This window comes from Protopterus annectens, chromosome 6.part0 (assembly GCF_019279795.1).
Source record: "Protopterus annectens isolate FY-2018-M chromosome 6.part0, PAN1.0, whole genome shotgun sequence".
In the NCBI taxonomy this organism is placed as follows: domain Eukaryota; kingdom Metazoa; phylum Chordata; order Ceratodontiformes; family Protopteridae; genus Protopterus; species Protopterus annectens.
Window position 1 is genome coordinate 1146573730 of NC_056737.1, and position 20681 is coordinate 1146594410.

Genomic DNA, 20681 nt, shown 5'->3' on the forward strand with positions numbered 1-20681 from the left:
AAAACTTTCATTTAAAGCTTCACTGCTGCTTTTCAGCTGTGATAAACATTTCTGCAGTTTGGTTCCCACCCTACCTCCCTGTTGGTATAGTGTTTTTATAGTTGGTGGCTTTGCAGTTGCCCGCCCCTAGTGTAAATTTGATCCTCCTCCCAGTGTAGTGTCATTACCTCATTCTACCCAGTACAGGGATAACATTTGAGAAGGCCAATCAGCTTAGTTTCTGCTACTCCTTTCTCTCTTTCCACTAAAAAAAAAAAAACTTTTCTAAGCTTGTTTCCTGCCTTTCCTGTGGGTAGTCTAGCCTGGATATAGATTTGCTGTGTCCAGGACTATTTGTAGGCTTCTAGGGCCCAAGTCTTTCTGTGTTGGAGGGAAGCCTTCTAGCTTAATTTTCTTTCTTAGAACTAGCCAGTTTTTTGTTTCAGCACTTGTTCAGAACTTATTGTAAGCACTAAATAAGCTACAAATTACTACAGCACTCAACTTTCCTCACTGTCTAGAGGAAAACAGTTTCTAGTACTTAACAAATAAGCATCTATCCAGGCATGTTTTAGGGTCAGCCCCCGGTGTTTCTCCTGTCTACCTGATGAATCTGGGCATCTTGGGGCAATGCAGTAATTGCCTCATGTACACAGACAACCCTCTCTTCCTACCACCCAACACTACAACCTGTGAGAGATGCACTTATATAGCCAAACTGGAAGCAAAGCTCTCTTCACCCAAGACTGGACTAGACAGTCAAGAGGAGAAGGTAAACACTTGCACCACACCACACTCAGCACATAGTCCCTCAAAACCTACACCACCAAAACACACACACATAGAAATATAAAACACACACCTACATTTGCGGAGGCTCTCAGTAAAAACCTGCCCAAGCAATAGGGACCTCCAAAGCAGAAACACAAACAACCTCCACCCCCCAACACAACCCAAATGACACATAGCCCACAAAGTCAGTGTGCCACTCAACCACAGCCCATAAGGCATAACAACGTACCCAACACTCTAGTCATAGGTGACTTTATAGTCAGGCACACTGATGTTCCACTCACCAGGCTAAACAAGGAGAAAGTTACTGTCAGCTGCCTGTCGGGTGCTAGGATCCGCCACATAACGCATGCACTCAGGTCACTCCACAACAAGTACAAATATGACTCTGTCATTGTCCATGTTGGTGTGAATGACCTGAGACGTACCTCCTTGGACTACATGAAAAGGGACATGGAGGAGCTGTCCGATCTTGTAGCCCAGGCAGGTATGACCCTAGCCCTGAGTAGCATCCTGCCATCACCCAGAATGATACCACAGTACAAGGACAAAATGATTGACTTCAACAATTGGCTAAGCTTCTGGTGTCATTCTAAGGGGATCCAGTATCTGTCTGCCTGGGATGACATGATTGACAGGCCACGATGCTTTGCCAGAGATGGCCTGCACCTGTCGCCCCTGGGATTCCGGATACTGGCTAAGGCTCTAGCCACCCCTATAGTGCCCTTTTCTGGCAAGGTTCAAATGACAAATTCACTACCCTAACAGGTACAGGCAAGAAGAATCTGAGGGTATTGCTACTCAATGCTAGAAGTCTAAACCTCAAAATGCACTCTCTCGAGGCACTCCTTAAAATGGAGAACATTGACATCTGTGCAGTGACAGAGACCTGGTTCAAGGCTCCAGAGAATACCCCTGCATTACCAGGCTATAATTCATACCACACCTTTCTGCCACCTAACCTGGACTGAAACACTAAAGGCGGAGGCGTGTCCATATTCATTAAGGATATCCACACCTCCAGGCTAGTTGCTCAGCATAATGTATCCGAGAATATCCAAGTGCAACTAACTCTGGGCAAGACTGCAATCCAAATTGTAGCTTGCTACAAATCCCCCACCATGCCCCAGGATTCCCACTCCTCATTTCTTAATACACTGGAAAATATTAGGGTACAATCTAACACCCTAATAATGGGCGATTTCAACTACCCTACCATTAACTGGGAAAACTACTCATGTACCAACTCTTGTGTTCAACGTTTTCTGGAATTCATAAATTCCAATGCCATGGATCAGCTTATCCATACCCCCACCAGGGGCAGCAATATCCTAGACCTGGTTATTACCAACATGGGCAACCGGTGCTCCACACCAGAAGTCAATTCCTCATTGGTCATATCCGACCATAAGCTAATCACCCTAGACATCCACATCCCTCCTCCACCCCCCATTAGGGAAACCACAGTAAAAAATTTCTCCAAAGCCAACTTCACGCTTCTTAAGACAGAAGTGGCAAACTTCACGACGCCCATGCTGATGGACAGTAGAGGTATGACTGCTGAATCCTACACAAATGCACTTTATAAGCACTTACATGAGTGCATGGATCGTGCAATCCCTAACAGAACCAAGATGCTATCCTCCAAAAAAGGAAGCCAATCTGGTGATCCCCTGCCATAAACAAACTCTACAACAGAAGAAAGAAACTGTTGCAAAAAAGAGTAAGATCCCATGATTGGAGAAACTCCCTGGTCAGCTTCAGTAAGAAGCTGAGATCCCTCATAAAATCCTCCAAAGCTAGTTATGAAAACAAAATTGCCACTGACTCTAAAGACAACCACAAAGCATTCTATAGCTATGTCAAGAATCTCAATGGCAACACTCAGATCTGCTCTGAGTTACAGCACAATGGCACTAAATATACAGAACCAACGGATATTGCCAACATCCTGGCAGATAGGTTCAGTGCTAACTTTACCCCTCAGTCATCCCCTAAAGGGCCCATCTCTATACCAGAAGAATGCAAAGTTCCTGTAATCATGGCTGCACAGGTAAAAAACACACTATCAAAAGCCAAGAACACAGCATCCATGGGACCTGACGACATCCCAGGCTGTGTTCTACATGAACTACAGAACAAACTGGCACCCCACCTAAGTACCATGTTCAGTCATAGCCTCACCTCAGGCTATGTGCCCACTGAATGGTGCACAGTGACAGTTATCCCACTCCACAAAGGGGGAGCCACCACAGACCCCGGAAACTACTGCCCCATCAGCCTAACGAGCCAGGTCTGCAAGGCTATGGAGCGTATCATCATGGAACTTATAAACAATGACATTGGTAATCTCCAAACTCAGGACCCCACCCAGTTTGGGTTTGTAAAAGGCAGATCATGTCTCCTAAACCTTATAGACTTCTTTGAAGCAGTCACCAAAGCCGTAGATGAGGGTAAGGTGGTTTACACAGCCGATCTAGATCTCGCCAAGGCTTTTGACACCATCCCCCACTCTGGAATTATAGATAAACTAACTAAACTAGGTATAAATCCCTATGTCACAAGATGGGTTGCCAACTGGCTCACTGACAGAACCCACACTGTGAAAGTAGCAGACTCCAAATCCGACTTCAAACCAGTGAAAAGTGGAGCACCACAGGGTTCAGTCCTGGGTCCTCTCCTGTTTGGTATCTACTTCTCTGAAGTACAGGCCAACACAGAAGGTCTTTGGCTAACGAAGTTCACAAATGACTGCAAACTAGGAGCCATAATCAAAACTCCAAACGATGTGGACATCCTACAAAAGGGCCTTGCTGAGACAGATGCCTGGTGTCAAAGCCATGGCCTCAAGCTCAATGCCAAAAAGTGCATTGTCATTCCTTTTGGTAAAAACTCAGTACCCATGAACTACCACATAGGTGGTAGTCTACTTAACACTGAAAGTGTGATAAGAGACCTTGGGACACAGGTGGACAGTAGTCTCTCCTTTGATAATCACATCGCCAAAGTAGTCAGGAAATCCTTCTATGTGACACACCTCATCACAAAAGGTTTCTCATCCAGGAAAAAAGAGGTTATTGTTCCCCTCTACTCGTCACTCATTAGACCCATTATAGAGTACAATGCCCCTTTTGGTATGTACCTCACAAGACATCTACAACAACTGAAAAGGCCACAGAAATACCTCACAAAGAGGATTACCGGCCTCAAAGAGATGCCCTATGCAGACCGTCTCAAAAAACTGCAGCTTTACTCCGTTGCATATCGCCAACTCAGAGGTAATCTCTGCCTAACACACAAAGCTATGTCAAACCCAGAGCTTTTAGACATGCTCCACTTAAAGAAATTCCAATCCCTATGAGCTACACGCTCTAGGGACCTAAACCTTGTCACCACAATAAACAGAACATGCTGGAAGGATAGATTCCTGTCCCAGAGACTTCCCATACTCTGGAACAAACTACCTAACTATATCAAACAAAGCTCCTCATTAGCACTGTTCAAGAAAAATCTTGATGACTGGATGGGAGATAGGAAATTCATCCTGGGGATCACTTCTGTGGCTCTGCTCAACAGTGGCACAGGAAAATAACTTTCTTGGGTGGTGAAAGCCAGGGTACCTTTGGCTAGGCTTATATAGGCCCTAGGGCCAATAGCCTAGTACCTACCTATGAACCTATGAACATAATTTGGGGATTCAGTAATGTCTCCCAGTTTGCATTCATCTGTGAACATTGTCAGCCATAATTCCTCTGTGTTGGCCTAAACTTCAGAGAAGTAGATGCCAAACAGGAGAGGACCCAGGACTGAACCCTGTGGTACTCCACTTGTCACTGGTCTGTAGTCGGATTTGGAGTCGGCTACTTTCACGGTGTGGGTTCTGTCAGTGAGCCAATTGGAAACCTATCATGTGATATAGGGATTTATGCCCAGTTTAGTGAGTTTATCTATGATTACAGAGTGGGGGATGGTGTTGAATGCTTTGGTGAGGTCTAGAAAGGCTGTGTGAACCACTTTACCCTCATCCATGGCTCTGGTGATGGCTTCAAAGAAGTCAATCAGGTTTAGTTGACATGATCTGCCTTTCACAAACCCAAACAGAGTTTGAAGCTTACCTATGTCTTTGTTTATAAGTTTCATGATGATACGTTCCATGGCTTTGCAGATCAGGCTCATCAGGCTAATGGGGCGGTAGTTCCCAGGGTTTGTGGTGGATCCCCCTTTATGGAGTGGGATAACCATAACTGTGCACCATTCAGTAGGCACAAAGCCAGACATGAAGCTATTACTGAACATGGTACTTAGGAGGGGTACCAGTTCATTTTGTAGTTCATGCAGAACACAGCCTGGGATGTTGTCTGGTCCCATGGATGCCGTATTCTTGGCTTTGGAGAGTGCGGTTTTTACCTGTGTGGCCGTGATTACCGGGACTTGATATTCTTCCAACACTGAGATGGGCCCTTTAGGGGGTGAGAGGGGGGTGAAGTTAGCACTGAACTTGTCTGCCAGGATGTTGGCAATATCAGTTGATTCTGTATATTTAGTGCTATTGTGCTGTAACTCAGAGCAGATATGAGTTTTGGCATTGAGATTCTTGACATAACTATATAATGCCTTGTGGTTGTCTTTAGAATCTGTGGTGATTTTGTTTTCATAACTAGCTTTGGAGGATCTTATGAGGGATCTCAACTTTTTACTGAGGCTGACAAGGGAGTTTTTCCAATCTTGGGATTTTAATCTTTTTTGCAACAGTTCCTTCCTTTTGTTGTAGAGTTTGTTTATGGTAGGAGACCACCAGATTGGCTTCCTTTTTTTGGAGAAGAGCATCCTGGTTCTATTTGGGATGGCACGATCCATGTACTCGTGTATGTGTTCATACAGTGCATTGGTGTACGATTCAGCAGTCGTACTTCTACTTTCCGTCTGCATGGGTGTCGTGACGTTTGCCACTTCTATCCTGAGAAGCATGTAATTGGCTTTGGAGAAGTTTTTTACAGTGGTTTCCTTAATGGGGGGGTGAGGGGGGGATGTGGATGTCTAGGGTGATCAGCTTATAGTCGGATCTGACCAACGAGGAGCTGACCTCTGGTGTGGAGCATCTGTCTCCCATGTTGGTAATGACTAGGTCTAGGATACTGGTGCCCCTGGTGTGGGTATGGATCAGTTGATCCAAGGCATTGGAATTTATGAATTCCAAGAATCATTGAGCAAATGTGTTGGTACATGATTAGTTTTCCCAGTTAATAGCAGGGTAGTTGAAGTTGCCCAGTATTAGGGTATTTGGTTGTACCTTAATACTTTCCAGTATGTTGAGAAAAGTGGAGTGGGAATCATGGGGCATGGTGGGGGATCTGTAGCAAGCTACAATTTGGATTGCAGTCTTGCCTAGTGTTAGTTTCCCCTGGAGAATCTCGGATGCATTATGTTGGGCAACTAGCCTGGAGGTGTGGATATCCTTGGTGAATATGGACACGCCTCCGCCTTTAGTGCTTCAGTCCAGGTTAGGTGGCTGTAAGGTGTGGTATGAATTGTAGCTTGGTATTGCAGTGGTGCTGTCTGGAGCCTTGAACCAGGTCTCTGTCACTGCATAGATGTCAATGTTCTCCATTTTGAGGAGTGCCTTGAGCGAGTGGATTTTGAAGTTTAGACTTCTAGCACTGAGTAGCATTACCCTCAGATTTTGCTTGCTTGTACCAGTTAGAGTGGTAATTTTGTCATTTGAACCCTGCCTAAAAAGGCACTATAGGGGTGGCAAAAGCCTTAGCCGGTATCCGGAATCCCAAGGATGACAGGTGCAGGCCACCTGTGGCAAAGCATCATGGTCTGTCAATCATGTCATCCCAGGCAGACAGATACTGGATCCCCTTAGAATGATACCAGAAACTTAGCCAATTGTTGAAATCAGTCATTTTATCCTTCTACTGTGGTATCATTCTTTGCGATGACTGGATGCTACTCAAGGCTAGGGTCATACCTGCCTGGGCTACAAGATCCTAGAGCTCCTCCATGTCTCTTTTCATGTAGTCCAGGGAGGTATGTCTCAGGTCATTCACTCCAAGATGGACAATGATAGAGTCGTATATGTACTTGTTGTGGAGTGACCTGAGTGCATGCGTTATGTGGCAGATCCTAGCACCCGACAGGCAGCTGACTGTAATTTTCTCCTTGTTTAACCTGGTGAGTGGGACATCAGTGTGCCTGACTATAGAGTTGCCTATGACTAGTGTGTTGTGTACATTGTTTTGCCTTAGGGGCTGAGGTTGTGTGGCAAACTGGTTTTGTGAGCTATGTGTCGCTTCGGTTGTGTTGGGGGGATAGTGGTTGTTTGCATTTCAGCTTCGGAGGGCTCTGTTGCTTGGGCAGATTTTTATTAAGAGCCTTCGTGAATGTTGGTGTTTGTTTTGTGTTACTATGTGTAGGTTTTGGTGGTGTAGGTTTAGAAGGACTATGTGTTGTGCATGGTGTAGTGTGGCTGATTACCTTCTCCTCTTGACTGACTAGTTCAGTCTTGCAACCAAAGGACATGCTGGTGGCACTTCTGGTACTAAAGGCTTTCAAAGCAGTTTCCCCACAGTTGAAAACAGAGACTTTATTGGTCATGTAGTACATAAAAAGGCAGAATAAAGCTTACCATATTTGTAGACTGGCTACACAAAACTGGGAAGTAGCATTGTCCATGGACCAACAACAGCAATCTGTTAATTAACAGGTAAAAGTGATTTTGCAGGTAGGTTCTCTGAGTAAGATGGTTTGTCTTGATCATGGGTAATACCTGCATCTTCCAGTTCTTCTGAAACTAAACAGCATATGGGGGTAGCCACTCAGGAATCTATAGTCCTCCCAGAGAATACTTAGGTACCTAAATTCTGAACCATGCCCCACAGTGTGCAGTTAAAATTTTGAGAAACAAATGTGCATTATGCATTCCCTCACATTATCGTGGTTTGAATAGTTCTGCAGAAAGCAGCCAAAGAAAATATTCATTTAATTCTAACAGCTTCATTTGATTATGGCCTTTGAGTTGGTGTACTGCATTAAGGGAGATATGGAGACCAAAGTCCTATACAGCATAGCAATAATCTTCTGTTTTGTGTAAATGAAATTTGGTCCTTTAATTTCAATATTCTAAAATACAAGTTTCCATATCACCTCCATGAATAACACAACATCATGAGAATACCACAGTAGAAAAAAATTTTAGTTTTATTGAATTGGAAAAGGAAACAAAACTGTATATGTAATTCTGACATAATCACACAATATGACTAAAGAACATAAATGAAAAAAACTTCCCTCTCTTTTTTTTGGTCCTGTTCTTTCCTTTTCGTTCATTTTCTTCTTTTCATAGGTTCATAGGTTCATAGATTAGTACTAAGCTTATTGCCTTTGTTGGCCATTTTAAGCCTAGCCAATTACCCCATGTATTTCATGTACCCCATGAAATTCATTTCTCTTTTCTTCTCTTTTCACCTTCACCCTGGCTAGTCTGTGTTTTTTCTCTGCTAGTCATATGTATTTTTAGTTTTAAATGCATTTACCTCTACATATTTTCCAGTCAAGTAACTGAAGTTTCTCATGTGCATTAAATAGAGTTTGGTAGATTCCTGTCTGGGATACTGATATTTGCCCCCTGCCATCCCATAATATCTCCTTATTCTCCCCAGTCCTTTTCAGCTTAGTTTATGTTGCATAATTTAGTAGATGCTGCCTTGGTACTTGTAAACTCTGAATTGTTTCTCTAACCATGTGATCGGCATCACCTTATCATAATAGGAGATGTTCATTATTCTCACTGCTGCAGTAGCCTATGGGTTGTATCTTACCAAGGATACAGCACCCACCCAACCAGCTTCCCATAGCTCTGATACCCTCCCACACAATCACTCTGACTGTCTATAGGCTAATCCCTTTTGGACAGAAGTATAAAAGCAGCCAGAGTGATTGAAGGTCTTCAGCACTTTCTTAACGCTTTTTGCAGCTGCATCTCTGATACTTCTCCAGTGCAGCAGTTGGCCAGGGCTTCCTTTCAGACAGATAAAACCCATTTTAGGGATACCTTCCACATATATAAATTATATTATTAACATTTTTTAGTGTATATCTGATTTTTGTGATAAATATCAGTATGTCAGTCTAAGAATACCAACTTTTCAGGTATGTTGGTATGCATTCCTTGATTACATTACTGTCTCCATAGGGATTGATTTTGAGAAACGGACTGTCATTTAGACCCCTAGGGTTATATTTAAGTTTATTAATGATTATTGAAGTTTTTGACAGTCAGAAAGCATTTCATTGAGAGAATAACAGTATTTTATGTGAATGCGTGTGCTTACACATGGTTTGCTTAGGTTTTACATAATTTTACAGGCCAGCTAATTTATTTAATTCTGTCTAGTGTTTGACAGGGAATTTATGTGTGCTGCTCTCTTGTGGCGTAGTTTTAATTTAACTGGAAGAGTTATGTGCTGTTTATGCTTACTAGTGACAACATATCTTCTGACTGACTCCTTCAGGCATATTTTAGCAGGAATCATGCTTCTGCCCCAGCTACTGCTTAATCCTTCATCTAATGTATTTAAAAATAAAAAAAACAATGAAAACATGAGCCCATGCCTCTTGCACATGCTATTACTATACCTCATCCGATGATGGGTGATTCTGTGGTGGCCACTGCAGGTTCCTCAGACCACTTATTTCTTCAAATGCCTCTGGTATATCCTCACTGGCCACTGTGGACTCTGGGTCATACATGTCCTATGTGGCTGATCGAATGCTCTGCATGGGATCACATCCTCTGAGGCTGTTCCAGTGCTCTGCATGGGAGCACATCCTCTGAGGCTGTCCAATGCTCTGCATGGGAGCACATCCTCTGAGGCTGTTCCAGTGCTCTGCATGGGAGCACATCCTCTGTGGCTGTTCCAGTGCTCTGCATGGGAGCACATGCTCTGCGACTGATCCAGTGTTCTGCATGGGAGCACATTTTCTGTGACTGTCCAGTGCTCTGCATGGGAGCACATCCTCTGTGGCTGTTCCAGTGCTCTGCATGGGAGTACATTCTCTGCAGCTGTTCCAGTGCTCTGCATGGGAGCACATCCTCCGTGACTGCTTCAGTGCTTTGCATGGGAGCACATCCTCTGTGACTGATGCAATGTTCTGCATGGGAGCACATCCTCTGTGACTGGTCCAGTGTTGTGCATGGGAGCACATCATCTGTGACTGTTCTAGTGCTCTGCATGGGAGCACATTCTCAGCAGCTGATCCAGTGCTCTGCATGGGAGAGCATCCTTTGTGACTGTTCCAGTACTCTGCATGGGAGCACATCCTCTATAGCTGTTTCAGTGCTCTGCTTGGGCATGGGAGAACCATCTAATTTGTATATGAGAGGTACTTCAAGAAAATCATCTCAAGGTACCCAGGGGAAAGAGACCTTTTGTTCGGGATAATATGTTGTCCCCTAACCATTCTTCTCTTAGGAATGTACCAAGAAAAGAAGAAACTGAAAGTTAATCAAATTGAAAAAAAAAAAGAATGGTTCCTAATTCTAAGGAAGAGGTTGCATTTTCAGATGAGCCCTGATGTGAATAGAGGCAGAGTTATCTGACCCAAGGATTCTACAGCCCAAGACTCTGACTGTATGGATAGTGAACCTAAAGTGTTACCTATGTAGGCTTTCTGTTTTTCTGAGTCTATTTCCAGACTGAGAGACATATTTGCTTGGGAAAAGACAGATGGTTCTCCAGAGCTGGGAGATATTTTGATTTACTTGAACAAAAAGTCCCTAATTCTGCACTCTTTACTCCTGTTTTATCTGCTTTGGAAAATGCAATAAAATCTACCTTCAATGCTCCTGATTCTCTACCATCAGTTCTTAAAGAAGCAGATAAATTGTGTAGAATTTCACTTACAGATAAATTTCTCTATTATCATCTTACAGTGGATCTTTCTGCTATTACTGCTATGGCTCAAGCAGAAAAAAAGCACATTTCCTCTACCAACTCAGTTCCTGGGCTGGCAATAAGGAGGGGAGGTGGCTGGAGAAACAGGGTAAGAGAGTTTTTTCTTCTGCCATATTAGCCTTCAGAATCCTAATATACCATTGCTATATCTGGAAGTTCATTTTGAAGTGTGTTTACACCTTGGAAGAATTTTCTGCTTCCCTGATGCTTGAAGGTAGATCTTATGCGAGTGAGATTATCCCTAACCTGTCTCACATTTCTGAACACATCTTAAAAAGTGTGTATTATTGTGCTGATACTGTTTCCAGGGCTTCTGCTTCAGTTACTGTTTGAGGAGAAGTGTTTGGGTATGTAACCAAAACTTTTTAGATGGCTTTTGAGTTCTCCTGTAGACTCAGAAGTTTTATTTGGGCCTGATGTGACTCAGTTACTCAAACAATGGGATAAGAAAGTTAAATTAATGCAGAGAGTATCTAGAACTTTTCAGTACCCAAGTTATTCCCTTCTAAAACCCCTCCTTCATTCAAAGGAAAGAACAGGCAGAGAACTCGGCATAATAACAGGCAGGCACCCAAGAAGGAATGGGAGAAGGGTAACAACCCCAAAACCAGAAAACAAGGGAATTTTTATTTTTCAGAAAAAGTTTAGGTACTACCTTTAGAATGATTATGACAGAAACCTTGTCACCCCACCCCCCATTTCCTTTTCACTTTCAAATCATCTGTTCATCACTGCATCAGCTTGGTGTTAGATAATTTCAGACAAATGGGTTTTAAAGGTGATTCAAGAGGGGTACAGCTGGCAATGGCTAGATTCTCCTCCTCCTTTCAGGGGGATTTCACTCTAAACCTCCAAACCAAATAAATTTGTTTCCTCAAGTGCTCCAACATGTTAGACACATGTGTCATAGCATAGATCATGTTCCTGCAAAACACTTAGGAAGGGGCTTTTAATCCAGAATGCTTCTGGTTCCAAAAAAAAAAAAGACTACTCATGGAGACCATTTTTGGATGTTTTATTCCTCAATCTCTATGTGAAAGTTCCAAAATTTAAGATGTTGTTGCACCAATCAGTAGTAATCCTCCCAGAACACACTGTCATGGCAACCTTAGATCTTAAGAATACTTAAAATCACATTTCAATAATGTACAAATCCAGGAGATCCCTATGATTTTGTGTATCTGGGTCACATTACCAATTGTCTGCTTCCCCTTTGGGCTATTTACTGCACTAACAGTGTTTACAAAGTGCCCAGCTCCTGTAGTGGCCCACTGCAGGCTGCAAGGTAGCCACGTTTTTCCTTATTCAGACTTGTTTATTTGTGCACACGTCAGGAATGCATAACAAAGGTGTCATCCTTCCTAACCTATCTGGGGTTTCAGATAAAATATAGAGACATCCTGCCTGACTCCATCACACAGGATTCTGTTATCAGAATCACTCTCGTGCAAAAAGTGTTTTTCCCACAAGACAAAGTGAAAACTTATCCAGAAGAATTGCTGAACTTTTCTCATTTGGTACAAGCTTCTACCAGAGAATCCCTCAGAATTCTAGGCCTTATGGCTTCCATGATCCCAATGATATCACTTGCCAAGTTGAACATGAAAAGTTAAAAACATGTGAATCCAGCAGATTCACATCCTTGAATTTCAAATATCAGTGCAGGGATGTTTAAAACTAGAACTATAGTGGTGGTGGGATCAGATGGCTCTCGGTCTAGGGCTCCCTTTCTCTCTTCCTATCCCAACTCAATCAGTCTTGACAGACTATTCAGATTTCACTTGAGGTTCAGTTTCCTGAAGGACTTGGTTCTGTGCAAGGTCTTTGGACAATTCAGACAGACAAAAGCATATACATGTCAAAGAAATGCAGGCTGTAATTCAAGCTATAAAAGCTTTATATCATCTTTGTCAACCAGGCCTTCTTCATGTGATTATAGACAGCAACACAGCGATGTGGTACTTAAATAGACAAGGGGGTGCCAAGTGATACTAAATGTACTGAATGGCAATGACAGTTTGGGAGTTAGCTCTTCACTTCTTAATGCTTCAGGGCTTCTACATACCAGCAATGCAAAGCATAGTTGCAAACAAACTCATCTGATCCTGGACAGAACCTCATGAATGGAAATTCAATTCAGAGATATTCCATGAAATTATCCAGATATGGGGAACACCTCAGGGATATCTATTCACCTCCTTTTACAACAAACAACAAACAAATTATGTCCCAGGAATCCTTGCAAGAAAGCTTAGAGAACAGATGGTCTCTCATTCCCCTGGTCAGGGATGTTCCTATATGCTTTTCCATTCTTTCCACTGATTTCCAAGATTCAGAAAGTTTTACCAAAAATCATTGTGTTGACTCCCTTTTGGTCCAGGCAAAATTGGTTCACCCTTCTTAGGGGATTGGCCAAGGGCAATTAACTGAAGTTTCCTCACTGACTGTATCTACAAACACAGGACAAGGGGAGTTTGATATTCCCCAACAGCAAGCAACTTCAAATGACTGCCCGAATTATTCAGTTTTGACACCTTTCAGGTATCTTTTTTACGAGGATGAACAACAGGTACTAAAGGAGTCAAGAAAGTCTGCTACAAGGAAGTCATATGTTGGCAAATGGAAAAAGATTTTCTAGTTTGTGCCTAGTCAATAACCAGGGTCCCATCAGGAAGTTTGCAGCCCTACTGCTTAAATATTTTTGTGAGTTACTCTTATCTGGCCTTTTGTATGCTTCTATCAAAGTACATCTAGCAGCCATTTCATCTTGTTTGCCCATGACAAATATTTTATGAAGGGGATATTAAATATGAGACCTCCCTGCAAACAAATACCTCCATCTTGGAATCTCAATTGTTGTACTGGAGAACCTGACTTTGTCACCTTTTGAACCTGCTTGTTTGGTTGACTTGAGATTCATTACTTAGAAAACTGTTTTACTTGTTGTTCTGACATCTGCAAGGTGAGTATCTGAGCTGCATGATCTTATGGTGGGGGAACCATATCTGGTTTTCCATATAGATAGGGTCACTCTGTGGACTAATCCCACATTTATACCTAAGACTATCTCAGAGTTCCCAGTGAATCAAGCCGCCAGTCTCCCAGTTTTTTATCCAGATTCAATAATCGAGGGGGAACAGATTTCTTCATTCTGTAGTTGTATGTGGGAATCTCAGGTATTACATTAACAAAACAAAGTCCTTCAAAAAAGCTGACCAGCTATTTATTTCCTATACAGGGACTAAGAAAGGTCAATCCATATTTAAACAGACTATCTGTAGATGGTTGTCCTCCCACAATGGCAAAAACCGTTCCAGGCTGGATTAGGGACCATTCTACCAGGACTTTAGCTTATTTGATGGCATATTGGAAAGGGGTAGATTCTAGAAGCATTCTAGATGTAGCAACTTGGTCCTTAAACCTGTACATTTGCAAAGCACTGCAAACTGGATTCCTTCTATGGGTCCAGAGCAGGCTTTGCAAGGCCTATCGTCCAGGGGCTCCTGGACCCTTATCCTTCCTCTTCTCAGGTTGACTAAGCTTTGATAATCTATCCATAGACTACTGCAGCAGTGAGAATGATGAACATGGTACAGTTGTGGAAGTTGTACTAACCCATAGCAGTACTTGTTTGAAATCCTCATTGCTGTAGAAGCTTCCCCCACCCATCATTCTCTTTTTTGTACATACAGTAGTTGGTGTGGGGTATAAGCAACCTTTATTGTTAAGGTTGTTGCGGTTGTGGTGGTGATTATTTTTTTATTAGTTAATATAGTTGTAGTTAGTCCAAGATGAGTTCCTTTTTTCCTCTTTTGGAGAAGACAGTCCTGAAGAGTTTTAATCGGTCTGGCTGCTTTTATACTTTCCTCTAAAATGGATTAGCCTATAGGCAGCCAAAATGATTGTGTGGGAGGGAGTTACAGCTTTGGAAAGCTGGCCAGATGCTGTATCCTTGACAGTATACAATTCATTAGCTACTGCTGCAGTTAAGAATTTGAACATCTAATGTTATGGGTAAGTGCAACTTATACAACTGTCCTCTTGTTTTTGAATTCCATTTCCCTCACCAGTTTTCCAATAACTTTATCCTAGCTAGACCACAAATTAATATTTATATTAATATGGGCGGTGCAGTGGTGCAGCAGTTGTCTCCTGACAGCAAGAGGCTCTCTGGTTCAATTCTCAGCTGGGGTACCTTCTGTGTGGAGTCTGCATGTCTTTTCTGCATTCCCATGGGTTTCCTCTGGGTGCTGCAGCCTTTCTTCCTGGACCTCTGCTGAAAATGGGCTTTGTCCCAGTTGGACTTTCCCGGTCAACAAATGTTAAATAAATAAAATAATTCCATACATTTACCAATGTAACATCTTCTGTAATAGTAACTTATTAATGCCTTTATTAACTGCTATACATCCCAATAGCTAAACTTTGTCTTGACTTGTAATATTTTACCAGAGTTGATTATTCCCCTGTTGTCTGCTGAAATTGGATCTAGCCAATAAGATTTTTTTAATTTATAATTTGGTTGACCATGTTAGTCCCACTAGGCCAGTGGCCTTTTTACAGAGGAGACCTGAGTGATATTCATACTGACTAAGATTATTTTGGCCCGAATACCAGGGAACTTCCCCTACACTTTTTTTTCTATCTATAAGTGCCTTGGGATCTTTTACATCCACCGGAGCTACCATCAACTCTGGGAGATGGGGCCTGGGTTTAATGTCTCATCCAAAGAACAGCACACTCAGGAATGCATCACTCCTGTTATATTGCATTACAGTGTCAGTACTGGAAATTAATCTGAGCACCTGGGGTGACAGGAGAGCCCACAGCCTTCTGATCTTCCAACACCAAAGGCAAATGTGTTACCTGTTGAGCCATTGACAATGACTATCATATCCCAGTTTTGAAACTAAAAAAAAATTAGTGATTAATCACATGCACCATATTACTAAGAATGAGGAAACTGCATAGAGCACATCAGAGCCACAAAGAAAATAATCATAAGGTTTAGAATTATAACAGGAGAGAGGGGGTCTGCTATTTCGGACCACTGAGTAAAGCTTAATGGGCACTTAAATATATTGTCCAAGGATGAGACTGTAAGCAGAATCTAGAAAAAAATGTATATTATTTAAAGAAAATAAACTGTGGATTTGGTTGTATAGAAATTTTAACAATACTTGGTTATGGCATTTACCAATGCTAAGTGAATATGTTATTCTGCAAGTTGTCAGACTGAGAATTACTTTTGCATGATAACAGGAGCCACATGTCAGACTGGGGAAAGATGGCATTTTTGACATTTTAAATTTAAATATTTTCATGCATTAATTCAGATGTTAAAAGCTAAACCTAAACTGATTGTAATAAAACCAAAGACATTGTCTTTATACATTTAGACTGTTTGACAGGTAAATGTATCTTTTGATTTCATACAGTATAACGTTTTTGATATACTCTTTATTGTTGTGTATCTCCATATCCAGTTTACAAGATGATGGGTGCACACAAACCTAGCAAGAACAGTTACTTATCATCTATTGCAGCAGAAATGAGAAATGCTTTATGTTTTGCATTCGGGTGCAGAATAAAGGTGAACAAAACTCAGTCCACTACAAAAGCAACTGAAAGCATTTTGAAATTGTACACCTCTTCACACCAACATAAACATTCAATGTGCTAGAATGCAGATCAAAAAATGCCAAAATGCTGTAGTGTATCTGCTACAGTCACTAGTATCTGGAGAGCCATTCCAGGTACAAGTTCAAGTGAATGAAAAAAAATGTGTGTGTTCAGATACATAAATAATGCCAAATGATGCCGAACTATTGTAATGGTGAAAACTGAAAATTAAACAGAGCTGACCAATCCTATGGACATTTTAGATACCTCTATTTAACAATGAAACCTCAAAATACAACACACTAGAAGTGGACTATCCCATGGCATGTAGCTGCGACCATCTTGGATATATCTAGTTAATTAGCATCAACCACCCCTCAGCCTAAGTCTTTAAATACCTTGAAGCTGAACAGAATTTAATTTGCAAACAGGTATAGAGGTGGAATTTTTTGGGTACTACCATCCTAAACTCTACAAGAAATGATCAATTTACATCAGAGAAGCATCTGATTTACTAAAATTCAAAACCTAAACATCCTTACATTTTTTGTCACATGCTCAAGTGAAGTAACTTAAATACCACCTCTGAAACAGGCAATGTTAAGCATACCAAACTTATAAACTGGTAGTACACCGCAACTGTAGTAGGTAACCCAACTCCCCCTGACAAACTGATCGTACAGCACAACAGTAGTAGGTAACACAACTTTCCCCGACAAGCCAGTACTTCCATTGTATAAAAGGATCTATGCTTTAGGCTACTTGCTGATTTTTTATCAAAACAAAACAGTGGTGATTTCAGCAGCTCATAGTTGCTCATTTATTTTGATTTAATAAGCCACAGGGAGATTTTTTTAAACCTGTATGTATTTGTACAATTTACAATATTACAGAATGTGCAGCTGTGAAGTTTACAATTGATTATGGTTATAGAACATTTTTATTTGCTATTTGTTTTAATTATCTTATTTTATTGGTTTTATAGCTAATGCTCACTAATACTTTTTGATATCATTATAATTAACCTTAGAAAGCCTGATAATATACCCATGGAGCTTTTATCCCTGGGTCTTTGTATTAAATGGGCACTGCCCATATGAACTACCTAACCAACCAAAGATTAAAACAGAGTGACAGACAGATATACAGACAGATTTATAAATGCTTCTGATGGTTCAGTGAATCATCTTAATTCCTTTTTTTTCGATAGTTTGTGTACTAAGGAGTTCTGTGCATGATAATTCAACCTCAGGCCCAGGATTATTTCTGGACATATATTCACTTTACAGTGTTACAGCACATGGCATATTGCTTTTTTCCCCAAATATTTATCACGATGGAGGTAGGAATATAGGAACAGAGTTCCTTTAGATTTGTTGCATCCCATGCATTTCCTTTTTATAATTCCACTGGGATAGCATCAGTAGGCATACAAAACTATATCCTGGGAAGGATATAGTCTACCTAACTTCTAGTACAACCACTGGAAGTATGTATTTTATTTAAAATTTAGTACAATTATTATGGTTATGGAATCTATACATCTTCTCAGTCAAAGTTAAAGTTAAAGCAAACTTTATTGTCATACAGATCAACACAGAGGAAAACTTGCATATCACTGCATGAAATTTTGATACTCAGACTCATTGCATATGAATGACAGTTTACAGAAGGAAGATGGATTAAATTAATAATAATTTAAATGCGAAAAATCAAAATCAAAATAAGATACTAAAAATAAACATTGAAAGCTTTTTACATCAGAAACAAAAACAAATACAATAACAGGAACAGACTCTGTAGAAATATAAGGATATATAAAAAACAGTATTATAAATAAATAAAGAGGCACACATATAAAAAACTTACCCACCACCAATATATGCCATAAACTTACAATTTACAGTTTTCATAGTGCAGAAAGAGATGTATAAAGTGAGCTACGTAGAGAGTTATGTAAATACTCTCTACTTTATGCAACTCTGCTGTATACAACTAGTATAAGTGATGTTGCAAGTAGGTAACTGCACCATGTTTGTCAAGTTATGGTATAGTAGTATATGTGCAGTACAGAAACAGTTACAGATAATGGAAGAGACATACACCACTCTATTTTACTAGGAGCAGCCATTAAAGTATTGCATACTCCTTGAGTTTCCGAACTGTAGGTGGAGCTGTGAAGCATGGAGCATTTTATTTTTATTTGTCTAGCAGGTATGTAACCTTGACCACTGTGTGCCTTTAAATTACAGCCTAATTACAAAAAAAATGAAAAATGCATAGCAACACAAGACATCATTACAGTTGTATACAGTAGAGGAATAATAGTCAAAACTTGATAGCAGCTATAAATATGCTAGTACTTGTCAGAACAACATATGCCCCAAGAAAATGCAGTCCTGCAAGGTTATAATACAATATATAAGAACATGGTGAAAGGAGGTAGACAGTTACTAAGTAAATGATACAATACAGGCTGCTAAAACAAACTCAGTACATCTGTACTCACTTACCTGCCAAGTAAATTCAATACATCTCTACTCATTTAGCTGCTCATTAACAAACTCAGTACATCTGTACATGCTTACCTGCTAAGTAACAAATTCAGTACATCTGTACATGCTTACCTGCTAAGTAACAAATTCAGTACATCTGTACATGCTTACCTGCTAAGTAACAAATTCAGTACATCTGTACATGCTTACCTGCTAAGTAACAAATTCAGTACATCTGTACATGCTTACCTGCTAAGTAACAAATTCAGTACATCTGTACATGCTTACCTGCTCAGTAACAAATTCAGTACATCTGTACATGCTTACCTGCTAAGTAACAAACTCAGTACATCTGTACATGCTTACCTGCTAAGTAACAAACTCAGTACATCTGTACATGCTTACCTGCTAAGTAACAAATTCAGTACATCTGTACATGCTTACCTGCTAAGTAACAAACTCAGTACATCTGTACATGCTTACCTGCTAAGTAACAAATTCAGTACATCTGTACATGCTTACCTGCTAAGTAACAAATTCAGTACATCTGTACATGCTTACCTGCTAAGTAACAAATTCAGTACATCTCTACCAATTTAGCTGCTCAGTAACAAATTCAGTACATCTGTACATGCTTACCTGCTAAGTAACAAATTCAGTACATCTGTACTTGCTTATCGTCTAACTAACAAATTCAGTACAACTGTACTCAGCTGACACTGGTGCTCTCTAAGCTGTTAATAAAAGGCAGCAAGGATGGGTAACTTGCGAAAGAAGCTTGGGAGTAATATTCAAGAAGTACAGCCTATGTGAGAGATAGCCCAATCAGTGCTGACCAAAGAAGTGTTCATGATAGTGCGTAACTTCAAGAGAAACAGAAGAGCTAAGGGGCTTAGGATATTGTCTACTTGAGGTATTGCACTGTAGGTCTTGCTTGTATACGAGAATTTCAACAGGAAGTGCAAGTCTTAGGTCCACAATACTTAAAAACTGAAAAAGTATGTTTTTCATCAAGTCTTGAACTTTTCTGCATTACTAATGTCTCTACATTACCATAAGTGGTTATTATTATTATTATTATTTCCTAATTTGTTATACCCCAGAATGGCTCAATGGGGGCTGCCATGCTCATTATTTTGTTTTACAGTTAAGGCTTCTGCCTCTCTGATGTCATCTTGTAGGAACAAAGAGAAAGCCCAGTATAGGGGGTATCATTTATTGTGACTCTCCATGGCTTACAATGAGAATACTGTGATTTCTTACTTTTTGACTGTCAGCATTAGTCTCTCTCTCTATTTTTTTCATTATTTTGTTTACTTTGAGTTTTATTAGTAGCAATCTCTGACACAACAATTCAAAGAATGTTTAACATTAGGCTAAGTTAGCTGCTTTTTCAAACTCAGAATTGTAGTCCAGTAACACTTTCCTGAACTGTGAGGAATCTATCAGCTTTGGTTAATGGTTGTTACTCAAGCTGAGATGGCAAATCAAATCCACAGACAAAATAAAGTGGGCCCTGATATGGAGGGCTGTGCATCCCACACACCCCTTATTTAAATATACCAACTCCGAGATCTCACTACAGTGGAGGAAATGGCAAAGTCCCACCAATGGCCCAGCGATTTTTTTTCCCTGGGAAAAAAAAAATCACTGTTCTGGCCATTCGACATTCTGCGGTTTTGGTTATTAGTTGTCGATGTAAGAGCGTTCACTCTTTTCAACATTCGGCTTCCTAATATACACCCAACATATTTACTTTTATGTTTTACTCGTGGGAGTTTGATTAAAGAGAAGGATAGTGCATTTGTGGTATGAGAAAAAATGATGTGTGGGG